This window comes from Desmodus rotundus, chromosome 4, assembly GCF_022682495.2.
Source record: "Desmodus rotundus isolate HL8 chromosome 4, HLdesRot8A.1, whole genome shotgun sequence".
Classification (NCBI taxonomy): domain Eukaryota; kingdom Metazoa; phylum Chordata; class Mammalia; order Chiroptera; family Phyllostomidae; genus Desmodus; species Desmodus rotundus.
In genome coordinates this window covers 156,587,504-156,609,139 of record NC_071390.1, presented here as the reverse complement: position 1 = coordinate 156,609,139, position 21,636 = coordinate 156,587,504, and the positions used below count along the sequence as shown (strand labels likewise).

The 21,636-nt window shown below is 42.1% G+C and overlaps 1 protein-coding gene across 17 annotated transcripts in view; it reads right to left on the bottom strand.

Moving 5' to 3' along the window:
- APBB2 (amyloid beta precursor protein binding family B member 2) overlaps nucleotides 1-21,636 on the bottom strand; it is a 317,140-nt gene that overhangs the window by 232,457 nt on the left and 63,047 nt on the right. The window lies entirely within an intron of this gene.

Sequence of the window (21,636 nt, the reverse complement as noted above, 5' to 3'; positions counted from 1 at the left end):
TTTGCAAGACCTGTGCCAACCAAACACCCTGACCAGGGAAGGCTGGGCACTTCATCCCCCCACCAAGCTCGATCTCTTACTTCTGTTCCCTCTTTTCTTCGTCTGTCCAGTCTCGAAACTGCAGCTTTACCTTTTACTTCCGTTCCCAATGGCCCATTCTTCACACCCTCTCTTCCCCGTCCACATCCTCAAGGACGTGTTGGCCACAAGGTCTCTCATATTCTGGGCAGAAATGACCTCTTTCTCTTTGTTCTTCCTCAATATTCTGTCTATGGCACTCACATGGCACTTAGTTTTAAAAATATCTTTCCCACACAGCACTGATTCTGCACCCACTATAAGCAAGTGCTTTGCTATGCTAACCTCATTTTAAATCAGTGGTAATTCTATGAAGTAGTTTATGTTACTTTCTCCCTAGTTTACCAAAGAAATGGCTACTCGGGTAAAATAAACTTGTCCAAGTGACATCACCAAGTTGTGAAGTTAACATTCAGACCCTGGTCTTCAGGTTCTACCCCAATACCAAAGTGCTTCGTATCGTTACTCATAGCTTTAAACACGGCCTCCTGTCCTTAATCCAGCAGACCGTCCTTGAAGGAAGGGATCCAGTTTATCCGACTTCATGCTTTCTCCAGAGCCCAGCATGCTCGTAACTCATGTTCACTGATTCATATTTCAGGACTCAGCCCAGAGGCCCCCACCCTAACAAACAACCACGCCGTCCTCCTGGCCCTCTGTATGCTTCTACGCAGTATACGTAAGCCTTAACTGCCCAGCATATGACAGCCACGCGTGGGCCTGGAACACAGTAGGCACTTAATGAATGTTCACTGAATGAAATGCTGATGCATGAGACAGTTGGGTTTCTCAACTGGGTTGCTCTGCATTGCTAAAGAAACTTTCGATCTCATTTTTATCTTTACCATATATGGAGGGAAACTGTTTTAGCATAGAGTAGCAGGGGGAAATGGAAAAGAATAGAATACAGGTCTTGGCCCTTTGGGTCTTATCCATTTCACATGCTGTCCTGGGTCCCGCCCCCACCCCCTGGGACACATACTGTGTTGTAGAGCTTCCGACTTCTGGTGCCCATGGAACAACATTCAGTACAAATTATGATTCAGTATGTCTGAGATGGAGACGAAGATTTCGCATTTCTAACAAGCTTCCAAAGGATGCCAATGCAGGTGATCTACAGGCCACGTCTGAGTAGCAAAATGTTCTAGACATTTTGAGTAGCAAATGTTCAGTCATGGTGAAATCATGCCCATTTTAAGAGATACAGCATGCAGACTAGAATGACAAGACATAAATGCACAGAGTGTTCGTGCTGGTTACCTCTGGGTTTCTGCTTTTCTGTAATTCCCGAGTATTCTACAATGACTCTTGCTGATGGAAATAAAAACTTTAAGTGTTGTATACACACATGTGTAAAAACATGTACATTTGGACATTTTCACTCTGCATGGCTACATCTTTACTTAAGCAACAAATATATTTAAAAGGACTCAGGAGATAACAGGTTGGTGAATGTAGCAATTCCCTACGTACTCATTCTAACATGGAGATTAACATAAAACAGCAATTACACTTAACAAGCAGTTACTAGGCAAGCATTGTTTCTCTCAGGTTCCTTTCCCTTAAAAGAAAGAGAAAGAATCCATTCAGCTGGAATACAATGAAAGGCAAACAAATTACGGACAGAAGAACAACATGAGCAGGCACTACAATGAACCCCTTCCAAGTGGGTCAACAGAGCCTCCTGAAGGGTGAACAGGGGGTGAAAGTGCGTCCTCCCAGCAGAGGCGGGGTGGGCCGGGTCCCACGACAGGGCCAGATGGAATCCATGAAAGCAGCAGTCACTGTGCACCTGCAAGTGAGGTGGAACGAAATCCTCAGAAGAGCCCCAATTCCAAAGCATAACAAGATCATGAGAAAAAGGCAATTTAGGGTACACACTTGCAAAACGACATTCCCCAAATACCCAACTCCCCTTCAGGGGAGTTCCAAAAGATGCCAGGGTTGTTCTGTAAGTTGTAGAAGTTGGAGACCTGGCAGGCAGGCATTTCACACCCCCTCCAATACCCGCATCATTTCCAGACTCTTGCCCAGCCATTCCTCTCATGACTCTGGGAGGGCCCAAAGCAGAGAAGGGGCCCAACCGCCCCCTGGCATAACCAGGCTGTTCCGGTCAGAGGGGAACTACCCAGGCTCTGCATCCCCTGCTTTCCAACTCAACTCTCTTCCAACTTCCAGATAAGAGTCGCCCATCACAGGCTACAGGTGTTCATAGGACAATGCCACCCACAGTCCTAACTGATTTTTGGCCTTAAAGAAACACTGTGAAACTCCCTGTGAAATTACCCACAAGGATTAGAACTTACTGTCTGGAAGACTTATATATATAGCGGAATTGAAAATCATTTCTGTGTGTTTGCACAGTAGTATTCAGGAGGGGTTTCACATCTTTGAAATTTACACACACTGGACATTCGGCTCACTGCAAACAATGAGTCATCGTATCTCTGTGGACTTCCGTGAGTCTAGTGCCAGACGACTCCAGACAAGTAAGCATATGCTGAGTTAGTAAAGTGCAATCGCTTGAGATTTCAAAACGGGAATCCCAGTCATCATCTTCCCTGGGGGAAATCTGAATCTACCTGGACTTCCTTACATGTATTTTATTGAAATTCAGTACTGCTTTTATTTTTAAGTATATTTTACTGATTATGCTATTACAGCTGTCCAATTTTTTTTCTCCCGTTGATTCCCTTCCACCATGTACCCTCCCTCCCACTATCATTCACCCCTCTTAGTTCATGTCCATGGGTTGTACATGTAAGTTCTTTGGCTTCTCCATTTCCTATACTATTCTTAACCTCCCCCTGTCTATTTCTACCTACCATTTATGCTTCTTATTCCCTGTAACTTTTCCCCCATTCATCCCCTACCCCTACCCCACTGATAACCCTCCATGTGATCTCCATTTCTATGATTCTGTTCCTGTTCTAGTTGTTTGCTTAGTTTGTTTTTGGTTTTGTTTTTTTAGGTTTCAGTTGTTGATAGTTGTGAGTTTGCTATCATTTTACTGTTCATAGTTTTGATCACCTTCTTTTTCTTAGATAAGTCCCTTTAACATTTCATATTATAAGAGCTTGGTGATGATGAACTCCTTGAACTTGACCTTATCTGGGAAGTACTTTATCTGCCCTCCCTTTCTAAATGATAGCTTTGCTGGATAGAGTAATCTTGGATGTAGGACCCTGCCTTTCATGACTTTGAATACTTCTTTCCATCCCCTTCTTGCCTATAAGGTCTCTTTTGAGAAATCAGCTGACAGTCCTATGGGAACTCCTTTGTAAGTAACTGTCTCATTTTCTCTTGTTGCTTTTAATATTCTCTCTTTATCTTTCATCTTGGGTAATGTAATGATGATATGCCTTGGTGTATGCTTCCTTAGGTCCAACTCTTTGGGGCTCTCTGAGCTTGCTGGACTTCTTGGGAGTCTATTTCCTTTGCCAGGTTGGGGAAGTGCTCCTTCATTATTTTTTCAAATAAGTTTTCAATTTCTTGGTCTTCCTCTTCTCCTTCTGGCACCCCTATGACTCGGATGGAACATTTAAAGTTGTCCCAGAGGTTCCTAAGTCTCTCCTCACTTTTTTGAATTCTTCTTTCTTCATTCTGTTCTGGTTGAATGCTTATTTCTTCCTTCTGATCCAAACTGTTGATTTGAGTCCCAGTTTCCTTCCTGTCATTGTTGGTTCCCTGTACATTTTCCTTTATTTCACTTTGCATAGCCTTCACTCTTTCCTCTGTTTTGCAACCATGCTCAACCATTTCTGTGAGCATCCTGATTACCAGTGTTTTGAACTCTGCATCTGATAGTTTGGCTATCTCTTCAACGCTTAGTTCTTTTTTTTTTGGAGTTTTGATCTGTTCTTCATTTGGGCCATATTTCTTTGTCTCAGCACACCTGTTATGTTGTAAGGGGCAGAGCCTTACGTACTTGCCATGGCAGGGGAACCCACTTCACTGCACTGTGGTGCTTTATGTGGGGGAGGGGTCTGAGAGGGAACAATGCCACTTGCTGGGCTCTTGTGGCTTTCAGTCACTTCCCCCGCTACCCACAAGCAAATTGGGCCCTTCTGGTGCTGATTCCTGGGTGGGTGGGTCTGTGTACATTCTAGGACCCTGTGGGTCTCTCCAGTGAACTCTCCTGTGAGGCTGGGAGTTCCTCCCACTGCTGCAACCCCCACAGATATTTACAGTCAAAGGTTTTGAGGCTTTATTTCCCTGCACTGGAACCCTGGGTTGCACGCTCTCTCCCCGTATTCTCCCCAGTTGTTCTTCCCGGTTTATCCCCATGCAAATGTGGGACCGCTAGGTCCTCTAGCCGCCACCTTGCCACATGTCCTCTACATCACAGCTGCCCATCTCCGCCCCTCCTACCTGTCTGGATGAATGTTTCTTCTTTAACTGCTTGGTTGTCGGACTTTCATACAGTTCAATTTCTGGCAGTTCTGGTTTTTTGTTTTTAAATTTGTTGTTGTCCTTCTTTTGGTTGTGCAAGGAGGCAAAGTGTATCTACCTACACCTCCATCTTAGCCACAAGTATTGCTTTTATTTTGAAGTATATTGATGATAGACGGCGCAAGAGACGGGGAAAGCACCATAACCTTCTCAGTACCCCAAAGCTTAAATGTCTTACTACCTTCGCTGGAATGTTAATTTAAAGAGATTTAAGAGGCATGACAATAAAAAAAGTAATACATGGTCTTTTGCTTGGATTCTGATTTTTTAAATTTTTTAAGGCTAAAGACTTGGAGGACAAATTTGGGAATTTTGACTACAGATTGTTATTAAATGATATTTGGGGGCCACTGCTAACCTTGTTAGGTGTCGTAATGGTATTGTGTTTTAAGTAAAGCAGCTTCCTCATTTCTTGGAGACAAATTCTAAAATTTCAGGGGTAAAATGTCATGATATCCACAATTTATTTCAGCAAAACATAATACCTATACATTTATACAGATGAAATAAACAGAAAAGAATGTTAATAATTGTTCAAAGTAGATGGGGAACCCATGGGTGTTCATTGTTCTATTCTCTCAACTTTCTCCTGTACTTGAAAACTTTTAGAATGAAATAAAAGTTTAAATTTGTAGCAATAAGAAAACATTTATGGCCTTACGGTTTTATCTACCTTGTCCTATTGCTCTGCCACATTAGACTACACCCATCTATAGCAGATGATTTCCTTCCCTCCAGAGTCACTGTGTCATGCCTTCCACCTCCGCACTTTTGTGTATTACATTCTCTCAACCTGGCATTTTCTCTCCCCAAAGTCATTTTGGTGAGGGTTGACTAATTATTCTTTTAGGTCCATTTCAAATGCTGCCCTTTCTAGGATAACTTTCCTAATCCCCCAACTTACGCCCCTCCCTTTTCTGACTCCCCACAACACCTGGCGCCTCTCTGCACACTGATCACACTCCATCTCGCACGGCGAAAATGGAAGCTGACGCTTACCGAGAGCTTCCCACGCATGAGGCCCTGGTCTACTTTCGGTGTGTTCTTTCACTGACTCATGCTATTCCTCCCCACTGAGGTGGGAACTGTTATCACCCACTTTTCACAGATGAGTAAACAGGCTTTGAATGGCTGGGTAACTTACCTAAGTCACAAGGTAAGCAAATGGCAGTTCCTGGCTTCGTTCAAATGGAGCTCCATCTGCCCCCAAACTCTTAAGCACTAGGGGGCACGTCACTCGCTCCAGGGCCTGATCCTTCCCTGCTACATAGAAGAACTTGAGGCAGGCAGAGGTCCTTCTTTCCGCACTCCCTCAACCCGTACTGTGGAGCAGCCACTACTCTCAGGAAACCGGCTCCGTGGGATGGAATAACGAGGTGAGTGGAAAAGGGCAGTTTTTGACCCAGACAAAAATAAAAATGAAAAAATTTGAACTATGGACTTTAGTTAATAATACTGTGTCAATATTGGTTCATTAATTGTAGCAAAGGTACCATATGAATGTAAGGTGTTAAGACAGGAGAAATGAGATGAGAGGGTATGTGAGAACTCTGTACCATTGTCTCAGTGTTTCTGCAAATCTAGAACTAGTCTTTTAAAAAAGTCCGTTTTTAAAAAAGAAAGAAAGAATGTGACCATGAGGTTAATTTTCTCAATTGGCTCATACAGCACCTCTGATAGCAATTCCAACAAAGAGTGGTCCGGTCCCCTTAGCAAAGGGTATGACGCTGAAATGAGCAGATGGGGCCTGTGTGGGGACTGAATTCAAACTGGGATCTCCACCTGAATGTGTGGCATGTGTTTTTAACACCTAACCTCATACGTGTATATCCCTCCCCACCTACAACACTAACATGTTTCAGGGTCCAACTTCTCCAGCTTAATTCACTACCATTTAATCAACGTTCCCAGGAGGGAATTTACCACATCCTCCACTTCTCTAAGTGAACTCAAGTTCTTAAAGGAAGCCTCAGAAAGACTCTAGGAAGTTCTTAAAAAAAAAAATTAGTGTTCGTACTTTTTTCTTAAAAATTAGAATCCAAATTCTCAAGGTCTATAGCCATCTCAAACCCAGAACTGCAGGCATCTACACATTGACATCCTCAACCCTACCACGCCTTATTCTTCCCTAAAGAAGAGAAGTTTCGGATCCCCTGGCCAGGGACTCCTCTCCACTGCACTAGGGAGATCTGGCAGACTCCCGCATAGAAAAACCTCCCTAAGTGGAGCTAGCCTCACAACTGCCAAGAGTAGCAGCAACTCTATTTTAGACCAACTCTTAGAAAACTACAGACAGCCACGAAAGACACAGAGCATGACAAAAGTAAGTAAATATTTAACACACAGCTTGATAACATTAGCCACAAGAATAAACAACGGCATTTTGTAATTTAGTCTCATAAAAGTACTGTGATAAGGGTGATAAAGATATCACCGTTTTATAGATAAGGAAAATCGAGGCTTATCACTGAAGTCAGAACTCATTCCAGTCCACCTCTGCTGACTTGACCCCACTCAGGATCCCTCCAGGCGTGGCTCAGGGCCAGCTGTGTTTCTGCCCTCTCCAGCCAGCAACACGGGCGCTCTCTCCCCTTGTAATTTTCCACAGTACTGCCCTCATCTCTGGAGGCACTCTCTCTTTGCAGGTCATTTATCTGGTCGTGCATCCAACCTCCGGAGCAGAATTATATAAACTAACTCAGGACTAGGGTATAGCCTCGCTCATGCTTACAGCCCCTGTGTGTTAACACGATGCCTCCCACAGGGGGTGCTCCCCAGACCCAAGGGCCCACAACCACATGAACGATCCTGTGATGCAAAGCTTACCCATGGGCAGAAGCCACGAACAGAAACATACCCTGTTCTGCTTCCTGAAAACTAACAGGAAGTTCAAGATGGCTTTTCTTCCTTCACCTTAAGGCAAAATAAATTATGTTTTTGTTTTACAACATGGCTGATAACCATAACTGGAAAAGAGAAAGAGTTTTGTTTTCCCACTGAGTCCTCAGCAAGGCCTCCAATTCAGCACCAAAAACATTTGGGGAAGGTGCCACAGGTGCTGGTTTTCATCCAGATTCCAGAAGAGGGGGAGAGCAAAATAAGTCGTACCATCCACATAGCGTGAGTTCCTCTTACAGAGCCACTCTCTACACAGTAACACCTAAAGCTGGCGTGTGCATATTTCTCTTGCTACAGACTGGGCCAATTCGGCCGTTTTGTTATTAGAACCTTTAATTCTCAGAATCTGAATCAAATGCAAAGTCAACTATTTTTAAAAGATCAAATCATTTTAAAAAATCTTCTCTGTCCTTTGATATGAAATACAAAGCTCCTGACTTTGCGCAGGAGAGACTAATTCGGAGTTAACTGCTCCTGCCTAAAGGAAAGCCAAGGCCTCCAGTGTGCCGGGACATCCCAGAAGCTGCTGAAAGAAGTAGTTTACTGAATGGCACTTCTGTGTCTTCAAAGTTTTAATATGTGCAACGGTAGAAAGCTAAAACCATTGGGATCAAAGAGGCTAACATTCAATGCTCGCTTTGTTTTTAACCAGAATAACCAACACTGAATATAGTTCACCAAGGCTTTAATTTCTGCTTCACTGTATTTTTCCTTCTGTGTCCAACTGTAAGACTTTTTATAAATAATAAAATGTTTAAATCTTCCACCGGTAACACAGGTGCTTTGAATTTTTGATCAGAAATGAGAGTTGAGGTACGCACAGCTATCAAAACTTTCCCACGTGTACCCAATGGCACCTGCTGCAGAATCAAACACCACTGAAATGACCAGAAATGCCCTCAAATTTCACAGTTCATGAATTGCTCCTCTGCCCTCATCAGAAGTGATCACAGAATAGAGGACACAGAAGTGTGTGTGTGTTTCACACGTGCACATGTGTGTCTGGAGGTGTTAATGGGGCAGAGGGAGCAAGCATCAGAGCTGGAACTCCTAAAGTGTCTTAGGTGTCTCCTGAGACCAGATTCCACTTGCTGCTTTGCTTTCCACCCTGTTCTTCACTCCAGGTGGCTGACCACTTAGCAACAGGTGCCCCTGCCCTCTGACTCATCATTGGGCTTGGCCAATGGAGAGGTTCTCACAGGAGGGTACCCACCGGGAGAGCTGAAGGAGGGAGAACAACTCCCGCCCCGCAGGGTTCTCTCAGGTCACGAGTCCTGTCAGGTGGCCACTACACAGAGCCCTGTGTCTCCCTGTAACTGCCCCTCCCTCATCCCTCAGGTCCAGAGTGGAAGGAGCTTGGCTGCCACTAGCCCCAGAGCACTACACTGTCTATTTGATTCCCCTACACCCTTGCCCAAGTTCCCAATTTCAATGTACCACCCATTTCCTGATGGGACCTGAATTAATGTGCAGACCTAAAGCCTTTGAAAGCTCACTTAACAAGGTAAAGCCTTGTAGTCAGTTCTGGTGTGATCCCATTTTTCTGACAGCCTGATATCAATTCTGTCAAAGAAGAATCACTCTACAACATTTCAGAACCTTTTTAAAAATAAATTTTAAAGATTTTATTTACTTATCTTTAGACAGATGGGAAGGGAGGGAGAAAGAGAGGGAGAGAAACATCAATCTGTGAAAAGATAATTCAATCAGTTGCCTCTCACAGGCCCCCTACTGGGGCCTGAGCCCAGAAACCCAGGCATGTGCCTGACTGGGAATTGAACGGGGCAACCTTTTGGTTCGCGGGCCTGTGCTTAACCCACTGCGCCACACCCCCCAGAACTACTTCAGAACCTTTGAAGTAAAGCTAATTGCTGTGGCTGGTGTACTGATACGGTTGCTTGCTTGTTTGTTTGTTTGTTTGCTTGAATCCACAAAATATCGTCTGTAATAAATTACACAGTAGTGGAAATATACTGAATACTTGTAGCTTAAGTGATCCTTTTTTCCCAGACGTATGGAGGTATAACTGACATATAAAATAGTGGTGTTTAAAGCGAACATCACGGTGAATTGACAAGACCTACACATTGTGAAAGGATTCCTCCCATCTAGTTAATAATACGTCCATCACCTCACAGATTTATCTGGGCTTTTTGTGTTTGAGAGAAACTTAAGGTTCTATTCCTTGAGTACATTTCCATTATACAATACATTTTATCAACTATAGTCACCGTGCTGTACATTATGTCTTCAGACATTATTTATCTTGGAGTTGAATGTTTGTGCCTTTTTACCAATCTCTGCTTATTTTGTCCACCCCAGCCCCTGGCGACCCTTTTCTACTCTCTGTCTCTATGCATTTGACACTATTATTATTTTTTTAGATGACACATACATGCGACACCATATAGTATTTGTCTTCAACTTATGTCACTTAGCATAATGCCCTCAGAGTCGGCCTGTGTTGTTGCAGATGGCAGGGTTTCCTTCTTTCTCTTTGCTGAATAAAACCCATTGTGTAGGTATGTGTGTGGGTGCATCTCACATCTTCTTTATCCATTCATCAGACATAGGTGTTCCCATATCCTGACTATTGTGTGAACAGTGCTGCAATGAACATGGGGGTGTGTCATCTCTTCAAGCTACTATTTTCATTTTTTCAGATAAATACCCCAAAATGGAATATCTGGATCATATAGTAGTTCTATTTTTAATTTTTTGAGGAACCTCCATGCTGTTTTCCATAGTGGCTGCCAACATTTATATTCCCACCAGGAGGGCACAAGGGTTCGCTTTTCTCCACATCCCTGCCAACACTTATCTCTTGTCTTTTTGATGAAAGCCATTCAAACAGGTGTGAGGCGATATCTCATCGTGGTTTTGATTCACATTTCCCTGATGATTAGTGATGAGTATTTATTCATGTACCTGATGGCCACTTGTATGTATTTGGAAAAAATGTCTATTCAGTTCCGTTGCTCATGTTTTCATTGGATTGTTTGTTATTTTGTTACTGAATTGTATGAGTTCTTCAAATACTTTGGATATTAACCCCTTATCCAATATATATAATTTGTGAGTATTTTCTCCCATTCGGTAGGACTTTTCATTTGGTTGACGGTTTCCTTTACTGTGCAGAGGCTCTTTCGTTTCATGTAGCCTCACTTGTTTAAGTAATCCTTTTAAAAATGTAAACCAGCCCTGTCACGTGGCTCAGTTGGTTGGAGCATCGCCCCATACACAAAAAGGTTGCAGGTTCGATTCCTGGTCAGGGCATGTATAAGAGGCAATTGATGTTTCTTTCTCACTTCAATGTCTGTCTGTCTCTTTGTCTGTCTGTCTGTCTCTCTCAAATCAATGAACATATTCTTGGGTGAGGTTTAAAAAAATGAAAGTCAAATCAAGTCAGCCCTCTGCTCAAAACCTTGTCCTCTCTCTCAGAAATAAATATTTTAGGTCCTTATTCAGGACCCTTCATAAAGTGTTCCTCACTCCATCCAAAAGTAGGTTACGGTTATGTGTATGGAAAAATAATACAATAATTAATAATGATATAAGAAAAAACAGATTTATTCTTATATCATTATTAAAAACAGAATTTATTCTTATATCATTATTAATTAGTGTATTATTTTTCCATACAAATAACTGTAATCTACTTTTGGGTGGAGTGAGGAACACTCTATGCAGACAATTGTAACTGAATAAAAATAAATAAATAAATTTTTTAAAAAAGAAGTAAGAAATAGAAAAATAAATAAATAAATTCTGTGTTTCGCATCCTAACAATTATAAACCTACTTGTGCCCTACTCTGTGTGTGTATGTATATGCACATACACACGGATGTGTACATATTTGGCTTCCCCTCTGCATCAGTCTTCCCCTTCTTTGTTCACTCCACTCTGGCCTCAAGGGCAGCTCTGTGTTTCTCAAACATGCCAAGCTCACCCCCATCTAAGGGCCTTGGGACTTGTGGTTCCCTCCACCTAGAATGCCACCTCCTGGGTCTTCACATCCCTGATTCCAGCTCAATCTGTAACTGCTCTAGAAGGCCCCTGCCCGACACTGCCTCTTAAGCAGCACCCTCTTGCTTCCAGCTCTCTGTCCCCTTGATTTTTCCTCACTGTGCTTATCATGCTGATATACTATGTATTTTTTTGTTATGGTCCATTTCCTCCTATAAGAGTGTATGGCCCCAGAGAGCAGGGGCCTTGTCCGCTAGGGTCACCACCCATGCCCACTGCCTCGAACAGTGGGTGGCATTCAGCCAGCACCCACTAAATGTTTGTTGAGTAAATGGATGATTTTCTTAGAGCAAAATAAAAAGAACTGCTGATCAGCTTTCTTAATGGCTCCAGCTAAATTTCCCGTGACCAAGAAGATGTTCGGCGGCCAGCTTTTGAAGATGCTACAGAAGGGATTCTGTTTAAATTTAAAGCAGAGTAATGTGCCATCCTCCATGAGGATTTTCCACACTGTACATCAAAACCAGCAAAATACACAGTAAACAATCAAAAACATGAGTAAGTGTCAACAACTGTTTAAACCAGGTGGCAGAGGGTTTCTGGCAAGGGCCAGACATAACTTGGGCTTTGCAGGCCACAGAAGCTCTGCGGCAACTAGTCAGCCCGCGGCAGTCACACGAGACCGGCCGCACGCCATACACGAAGGAGCACCGCTGTGTGCCGGCAGCGCTTCCTTTGTCGACACCGAAACAGGAATCTCACATAGTATTCAAGTGTCATCGAATAGTCCTCTTTTTAAAAAAATTTTCCAACTATTTAAAAATGTGAAAACCATTCCAGGCTTGTGGGCCATACAAGGAACAGGCAGCAGGCTGGATCTGGCCTCTAGCTGTATGTAGCTGGCTGACCCCTGGTGGGGAGGGCGGTGGGTGCAGGTGGAAGAGGGTATAAGGGAAATAAATGGTAAAGAAAAAAGTGCAATTAAAAAAAAAGGAAAAACATAAAACAATAAAATAAATCCTTTCTAAGGGTGTTTTTTTTCTATAGAAAAATACATCTAGTCCCTCAATCTGCTGGATGTCTGCAATTAATTAAGCATGAAATAACTGTATCTGTTGAAGTATAATAAGATGGATGAACAGTTTAGTGGGGGAGTAAACATTACTAATTCACTCTTTTAGGACTATCTTTCCACCCATATTTTGGTCATTTTCAAGTTCTGATGGCATTTTTTTCCTCATCTAAGTATCTCATCTTCCACCCTAGTGGGGGGGGAAAAAAAAAAAAAAAACTTGTCCTACTCCTCCCTCTTTTATCAGAAATGAGACCTGTAACAAAACCCTGGGACAGAGAGAAGAGGAGGGCTTCCCAGGCTTTGGGGCAAGGCAGATTCCAGTGTAATGTCTGACGACCAAGTGTACAATGTGTTGCTTATACTATGCTCTCAAGTACTTAAACACACCCTGTTATGTGGGCTCTGGAATGAGAACTATTTTGATTGCAGGTGCTGCTAGAATTCAGTGTCATCTGTCCCCAGGAGCCAAAAAATTTGCTGGAAAGACAAGGCTGGGAGATGGCATAGCCAAAATATGTTATTTCATAACTTAAAGCAGAAGGTTTTAAGTTTTGCCCAATTATAATAGTAGTTTCATCTCTGTTACATAATAGCAAAATATGAAAATAAGCAATCTGAAGAATTCTTCTCGGTATTACTCAGAAGAGGTGTAATTAATGTGAAAGATGTCTATTTGATCCTAGATTCACAGTAGAGAACAGCAACCCTTTGCTTTTGGTCTCCAGATGTTTTAACTATCCTGATGTTGGGTATCTCAGAAACCCGATCAAAAAAGAACTGAAGAGGAAAGTTCTCAACATTTATGCCCCTCTTTTTCTCCCACGGACTCCTTACCATTCACCAAACCCTGCTCATCCCACCCCTGGGATCCTTCACCAGTCTCTTCTGGCCTCTCCATTCCCACCGCCACAATCCGGGTTGTTTTTCTTCTCAACTAGCATCACCTCCTCTCTACAAGATGACATCCACAAAGCAGGAAGAATGAACCACGTACTTCCTTTTGAACCCCGAGCACCTGGCACAGTACCTGCCACACAGTAGGAGTTCAGAAATATGGGAAGGCAACACTCCTGTGCATGCCGTTCCAGGCCCCTCTCAACCTGGCCCCACTTTGCATTTCTAGTCTGTCTTCGGTCACTCCCCCTACCCACAGCCTCCTGGCTTCACAGACACGCTCATTTGTCCCTGAACACATCCGTGCACCGCCCGCCTCCACATTCCCATTCACACTGTGCATCGCCCTGAAACACAATCCCCTCTTCCCCATCTGTGGGCCTCAGAAAGTCCAAATCCCCATTCCTGAGGCAGAAAGGAAGAACTACATGCTCCTTCATTTATTTGCACAGAACTCTGGACACAGTGTCTTCAGTCAATACACTTTGTTTTCTGTCTCCTCAAAAGACCACGCACTCTGAGGGCAGGGCTTGTTTTTTTCCTATTCGCAGGGACTGACTTGGAGTAGACATCAAGTGTCTCCTGAAAGCTACTGTTCATTCACGCAACAGCATGTATTTGTCGAGCACCCGGCATCCACTGGCCCTACGCTAGAACCCAGGGATCCAGCACTCAACACACACTCCCAAAACAGCCCTGCTTTTGGAACTTACATTTATAAATGTGTATTTCTATAAATTCCTCTTGGAATTTTTATTATAGTGAGGAGAGAGAGGTAGTAACTGAAACATAAGTAGAGTATGTAGCATATCAGAAAGGCATAAGCTCTGTAGGAAAAAAAATAAAGAAGGATAAGGATTTGGGGAGGATGAGCAGGAAGATCTGCAATTTTCAGTATGTCATGCCGGGTGGGCAGGGCAGGTCTCACGGACAGGGTAACATCTGATAGAAGATTAAATAAGAGAAAAGGTTAGCCATGTGGCATCTGGGGAAGAGCACGCAGGAGGAAGAGAGAGAGAGAAGAGTCCCTGAGGCAGACCTGTGCCCAGTGTGTTCCAGGCCCAGTGCTCTGAGTGGAGTGGCGTTAGCTGGGGGTGGGGGGGCGCAAGTATGAGGAGATGAGGTCAGAGAGGCAAGGGGGCATCATATAGGGACTTCCAGGCAATTGAAGGGACTTCGCCTTTTATCATGAGGACAGAGAAGTCATTGCAAGTTTTGAGCGAAAGAGTGCCGCGACTTTTTACAGAGCCGCTCTGCTGAGGATAGAGTGTGGAAAGGCAAGGGCAGAATTAAGGGAAACGGTTAGGGGGTCCCTGCAATAGCCCAGGTGAGGCACAACTGCAGTGTGGGTCAAGGTGCCAACAGTGCATACGTCCACAGGTGAAGTCGACAAGGCTTTCTGACAGACGGGACCTGGGAAACTTGTCTGCCTTTCTTCCTTTCCACTGATAAAGCCCCATCCCATTCCTAGATGGCTGTAAAAGGCTCCAGTTTGTTCTCCCCACCCTCAATTCTCTCCTCCCTTCATCCTACAAACCACCGCAGGGCTGGCGTTCAGAATGGCGCTCCCCTCACGCATCACCTGCTCCCAGAGGGCCTCTCACCAGAGCACAGACCTGCTCCAAAGCCCTCCACCCACACCGGGACCCTCGGGTTTCATCACTCCTGACACCCAGGGACAGTGGTGTTGTTTCACACTTTTCTATATTATACACGTATGTAATCAATTACATACATATACAAATATATACACATATGTGTGTGTGTGTATTGCACACTGTCTCCTTATCTCCCTAATAGATTACAACTCTCATACTATGGTTCAAATACTTTAAAATATGGTGATTATAATTCCTTTTATGACTAAGCAAAGAAAGTCAGATATCAGCACATAAATTATAAAGCTTATAGAAGTTATAAAGAAAAAGAGGGCAAAAATAAATATTACCAATTTTGAAGATCTATCAGACCATTTTAAGAAAAAAAAGTTACTTAAAAAATTTTTGAAGCAGGAAAATATTACAAGGCCTGTTGATTTTTGAAAATGAAAAATCAATTATATCAGATTGAAATGCGCAGACATAAGGGACGCCACGATGAGTTTATTCTCCGGACCACCGCGGCCTACATCCTAAAGAAAAATTGTCATCTTCCTACCTATTATTAAAGTTCAGCATTCAAACTAAGACCAGAGGAGGTAAACCACACCACAGAAAAATGAATACAACAGTTTCCAGACAAGTCTTTCAAGAGTTAAAGAGTTAAGTAGTTACTGCTATTGGAAGAGTTTAGGGGAGTCATCTCCTTTGACCTATGGCCCATGTCTAGGGGGTTTTAATTAAGAGGAAAGCGAAATCTGAACACAGAAGCCAAAAGATATTTAAAAAGCACATTGCCTTTATCTGTGCATCAGTCATTACTTCTAGTCCAAACAGGCAGGCCTTTCTCAGCAAACAGCTTTCCTGATTAGCAATCAGATTTTGGAGACTTCCAAGGCTACCTCCAGCCTTATAGTCTGAAAGGCAAACACAGTTCAGTCCAAAGCTCATATTTAAAGCAAACAAACTGAGCATAAAGGCTCACTTTCAGACACACTTCAGCAAGATGGGATTCTTTGTCCTTCAAATCACATTTGGTAAACATCTGTATTTTTTCCCCTTTCTCTTTCTCAACTCAAATGTTTTAACTAACAAGCTTTCAAGGGAACGTTCGCTGGCCTAGCACATATTTTACCACTTGCTCCACAAAAATTACCTCTTTCTTCTGCATGCAAAGAGGATCAGAAAGACTGATCAGTGAACATCTAAAAAAACTTGAAGTTTTTCCAAAACATTCAGCAGGGTTTTATAGATTATATTAAAACAATGAAGCAAAACGATCCTTGATTGTACTACCCAGCTAGCTCCTGATTCTTTTTTAAAAGAAAAGAAATAAATGAACATGGTTAGAAAACGCAAATGATACAGAAAAAAAAATTCCAGTATATAATCAGTTCATATCTTTTTAGGAAAAATCGCATATACCGGCACGCGCGCACACACACACACAGGGGAATGGTATGCATATGGTTCTACAAAACATTTTCCCATTTTATATAAATACATGCCCATACATATGTATAACTCAGTAAGGTGTGTGTGTGTGTGTGTGTGTGTGTGTATTATAATTCCAAATCAGCACACATACAAAGCTACTTCATTCTTTACAAACACACTATAATATCATTTGCAAAATATCTTGGCATGATTTTAAGTGAACCTATTCATGAAATTGCTGGTGATTTTAAGTTCTGAAATACATTGCCAAATTGCTCTCTGACGGTATGTATTTTAGAAGACAATTTAATTATAGACAGTAGTCCTTTTTCTGCATGTTTCTTAAGTATCACAACTGACCCGCTCTGTCTCAACTGCAGCACAGAACCAACTGCCTACCAACCCATCCCAGGCCACGTCCAACTCTTCTAGACAACAAATCTGTGAACCAAGCCAGAAACATCTTAGAGCAAAACTGGAGGCTGGCAAGCAAAATCTGTGTGGCTGACCTTTTATGTTTTCCTACATTCTCTGTCCAAAACACAAAGAATATAGGAAAAGAAGGTAAAGAAGATTACCATCTGCTGGGTACTTTCTTCGTTTATTCAGCCGCTACAGCACAATGCCACAGAATGAGTGGCTTATAAACAACAGAAATTTATTGCTCACAGTTCTGGAAGGTGGAAATCCAAGATCAAGGTGCCAGCATGGTCGCCGTCTGGTGAGGGCCCTTTTCCTGGTTCATAGCCGGCCTTTTCACTGTGTCCTCACCTGGCAGAAGAGGCTGAGAGCTCTCTGGAGCCTCTTACGAGGCCCTAATCCCATTCGTGAGAGCTCTACCCTTATGATTTAAGCACCTCCTTCTAATATCCAAAGTCACCACCTCCTTCTACTATCACCTTTGAGAGTTAGGATTTCAACATATGAATTGGGGCGTGTGGGCGTGTGGGGGGGGGGTTACAGATTCATTTAGATCATAGCAGTGCTTTTAACTAAGAATGCTAGCAGGTGAAAACACTAGGAAAGCAGTAGACAGACGGGAGTCACAAACCATGAGAGAGTGGGACACCTTGGACCCTTCCCATTGTCAAATTCTAGGGAGATCCTATGGCAGTCAGTGCAAAAAAAAGTTCAAAGTCCCCAAAAAAGGAATGCAGAGTGGGGATGGAAGCAGTCAGGAATGTCCAAGAAGGAATGTCCTCTTCCTTCCTTCCCTAAGTAGCTGCATAGGAGTGTCTGATTCCCCCAGCAACCAAAGCCCCTGGATATCACAGCACACAGGCAAAGGCAAGGCTGGGCTACAGGCACACCTGGGCTGTAAAACCTGGGACAGACTCCCAAACATGTCCTGCATTTTTATTTCCACCTCTGAGGGTCTGATTAGGAGTTTTCCTCAGGTAAAAGGACTTGAAAACCCCCATTCACTGTCGATCTCCTACCTCCTATTTATTTATCAAAAACAATAAAATGCCACTTCTCCAGATTAATCTACATTCACATCAGCACTCTCTCCTTGAAAATTCCAAAGCATTCGATTCATATATTAGTTTGAGCCTTTACAATCGCGATAGGTATAAGAATAACGAACCATACATAGAGAGAGAGTTTTCTACAGGTCGGCCACTTTACAGGCATTGCTTTTACTTATCCCGGTATAGAATAAAGTCTGAGAAAAGGTTCAGATTCAAAATTAAATTAGTAAATGTGAGACTTGGATAAAATCCTTTGGTCTTTTCAATCCTTGGCTTTTTTATCTATAAAACAGGGTCATACTGTCTCATAGAACTGATGTGGAGATCAAATAAAGTTCCTTCCCCCGCCCCCACACCATCAAAGGCTGAGAAAGTGCTTAAGTACTTAACATATGGGATGCTCAATCAAACATTAGCACTCCCAAAAGAGCTTGTATTTTGGCTGTCTCCCCTCAGGATATTACATTTTATTCCCTCTAGCACCTACCAAAGTAGACTTCCATAGAAGGACACCATTAACAAGTTAACTCGGAATTTCACTGAATTGCAGTGAACTAAGTAAAATTAATTTAGCACCCCTCATCACTCATCAGTGAATGCCTGCTCAGGACCAGCCACCATTTTTAATCCAGTTTTAGCATCACGGAGGGCCTAGTGGCGGTTGGAACTCCAGACTTTTTATTTCTGGGACAGCTCCTTAGTAAAGTCACTAGCCTCCCACTTTCCTGGGCACTGTCACACTTTACACGGACACCAGGGAAGAGCCATAGACTCACGCACTATTTGCAACCGTTAGGTCTTCAAGAAAATCACCCTAATGAAACCAAGCACAGAATAGTCACTAAGATGCTAACATCTCTCTTCAGAGGGCCTCAGCTCCATGGTGACGGCAGGAAGACTGTTTTCCTTAATTCTTAAAAAGGGTATGCTAGCAAAGTGCACAGAGAAGTTTCCCAAGGCGAGCCAGACTGAGGCTGATACTCATTTTTTAAATAAATTCCTGGGCTTGGACACTATCTATGTATAAACATCCAAGAGACTATTTTTGCTTATAAATGAAGCTGAGGAGCATCCTCATTTGAGCAAATAATCAATTTGGAAATTTCAGAAATTCTGAACTCGTATGATATAAATACAGACCTTATTCAAATAATATAATCAAATTAAATGTTTTATTCATTGTAGGTCACTATTGGGCGAAGAAACTATTGCTTATGCTTCTACCAGTAACCACATTAAAGTAAGTAACAACTGGCCACATGTCACTTGAGTGTGGTATCTTAGGAGGCTTTTAAAGGAAACCTAATACTTCACAGATTATTTAACATAAAAATGTGAAGACAAGCAAAAAATCAAAACATGTAATATTCCAAACTCTATTAATATATTTATCGTAAACACCCTCATCACAGAGTTACACAAAAATGGTTTCTCCTAATGAAGGCAAATTCCAGAATCTCTCTTTATTCTTGCATTGGCTCCCTGAGTATGACTAAGTTGATGTGACTTTTCTTCACCTACAACCAAATGATGAGAAATAGGCTGGAGCCTTCACAAATGTAACTGTACCACAACCCAAACCTCTGCGGCTCAAAGCGCAACACTTGACTCAAAGTAAAGGGCAGTGAAAAAGTCACGATCACGCAGCCATATTTTGTTTCAGCTCCCTAAGAAAAGCAAGACCCGCAACAGCAAATCCTCCCAGAACACTGTACTACATTCCGAATAGGGCCATTCATCATTCTGGGAATAGGTCACAAAGATTTTGTAAAGGGCACCAAAGAGAAAGAAAAGATGTGTAGGAGCGACTGGGTTAAAAGATTAGTGATACCTACTTCCAGGGTCCTAAAGATCTAAATGAAAAGTTATCTATGGCTTTTTCTTTTAAATGAACAATAAAAAGAATAACTCCACAGTTGCTCTGTGGATGCATTTTTATGAAGTGATACTATCAGCCAAGAACAGATAAATCAGCCAAAGGACTGCCAAGAAAACAACAGGGGCCAGGTAACAGGCATGTCAGGTCCCATCAAGCTGGTCTAACCCAGGCTGAAACGAGAAGATTACAAAGAAAGAGCAGGAAGCAGATAAGCCATCTCGGAGAACTGAGCCCTCCGGGAACTGGGAGGCACGGCTTGACCTACTAATGGAACTGCAGAAAACATGTTTTAAATCTAATACTGTGATTTTAATGTCCAATTAAAGCCCAGGAGTGGAAAACAGCTTTTAGTTATCTGCCAGAGAAAGGAAATGTCTCTGAATTTCACCAACACCCCAATTTATATATTTTTCACAATAAAAATAAAAATCAGTCCCCCAACAAAATTATAACTTTACCAGGAAACAAATTAAAAGAAAATGGCCAACTTGAGTCCAAACATCCCAATAGAGCAGCAATTTTCAACCTTTCGTATCCCATGGCACACATAATTACTAAAATTCTGCAGCACGCCAAAACATGTATTTTTGGCTGATCAGAAAAAAAATAGGTATAATTTTGATTCATTTACACTGGATAGCTATTGTTGTGTTGGCTGTTGTCATTTTTTATTTGACAATGTAGGGGAAAAGAGGTCAGTGCCCCTGACTAAACAGTCAGGAACTGCATGCTATAAAAATTCTTGTGGCACACCAGTTAAAAACTGCTCTATTAAAGCACTGACTTTTTTTAATTCCTTTCCCACCTTTTGCATTCACAATTTTTATAGTTATAAGGAAAGAAGAGACGTAAATTTAGCTTTCACATTTCCCATATAATTATGTTCGTGTCATTACAGTAGTCTATTGAGAACCATACTAATTCAAAGACAAAAATAGCAAAGGTAAGTATAAACATACAGCCAGCATTTTAATTATATTATGAAAACTGTCCAATTTTCATAAAACATAAAACCATACTATGTTCCCAAAACCCAAGACATTTTAATTCACAACTTTCCATTTAATAAAATAAGTCTTGTGAAATGCAGCTTTTTCTGTATAAAAGACCCAATTCATATAACCATTAATGAAAATTCTTGATATTCTTGAAATAATATACCAAACTTGTAACTCCTTCAGTCAGTAGTTATTGGCAATGATTAAAAAGAAATAAAACGTTGTTAATTAAATCTGTTTTATTCAAATGGACAGTGAGCATAAAAACGCTTACCACTTTTATGAAAAAAAAAGTACTTTAAAAAAATTTCTAATTTTTCAATTATAGTTGATATTCAGTATTATCTTAGTGTCAAGTATGCAGTATATCTTTATATATCTTATTAAGTGGTCACCCTGGTAAGTCATGCACCCACGGGCGCCACACACGGTCATCATGACACTGACTGTGTCCCCTGTGCCGGACTCTGCGTCCCCAAGACGGCCAGTTGGTGATGGCCAATCTGCACTTCCTACTCCCTTCCCCTTTGTGCCCATCCCCCAGCTGCCCGCCCCTCTGGCAACCATGAGTTTGTTTATGTTTTGTTCATCTACTTATTCTGTTTTTTAGAAGAAACGTAAAAGTGAAATCAGAAAGTATTTCTGATTTAAAGTAATGTATTAGTGGTTTAGAAAATGCATCTAGATTGATTTGCATTCTCTTCTGCCATTTCAGGTCCCCACAGACATCCACAGAGAAACAACCAGACACTAGTGTACTTTAACAGAGTGACTCAAACGGGAAGGGAGAGAAGTAGCCAAAATAGAAAGAAACATATTGTAGCTTAATCTCACTTCTTGAAAACACTTTTTCATAGAAAAACTCCATTGCAGAAACCTAAGTAAAGT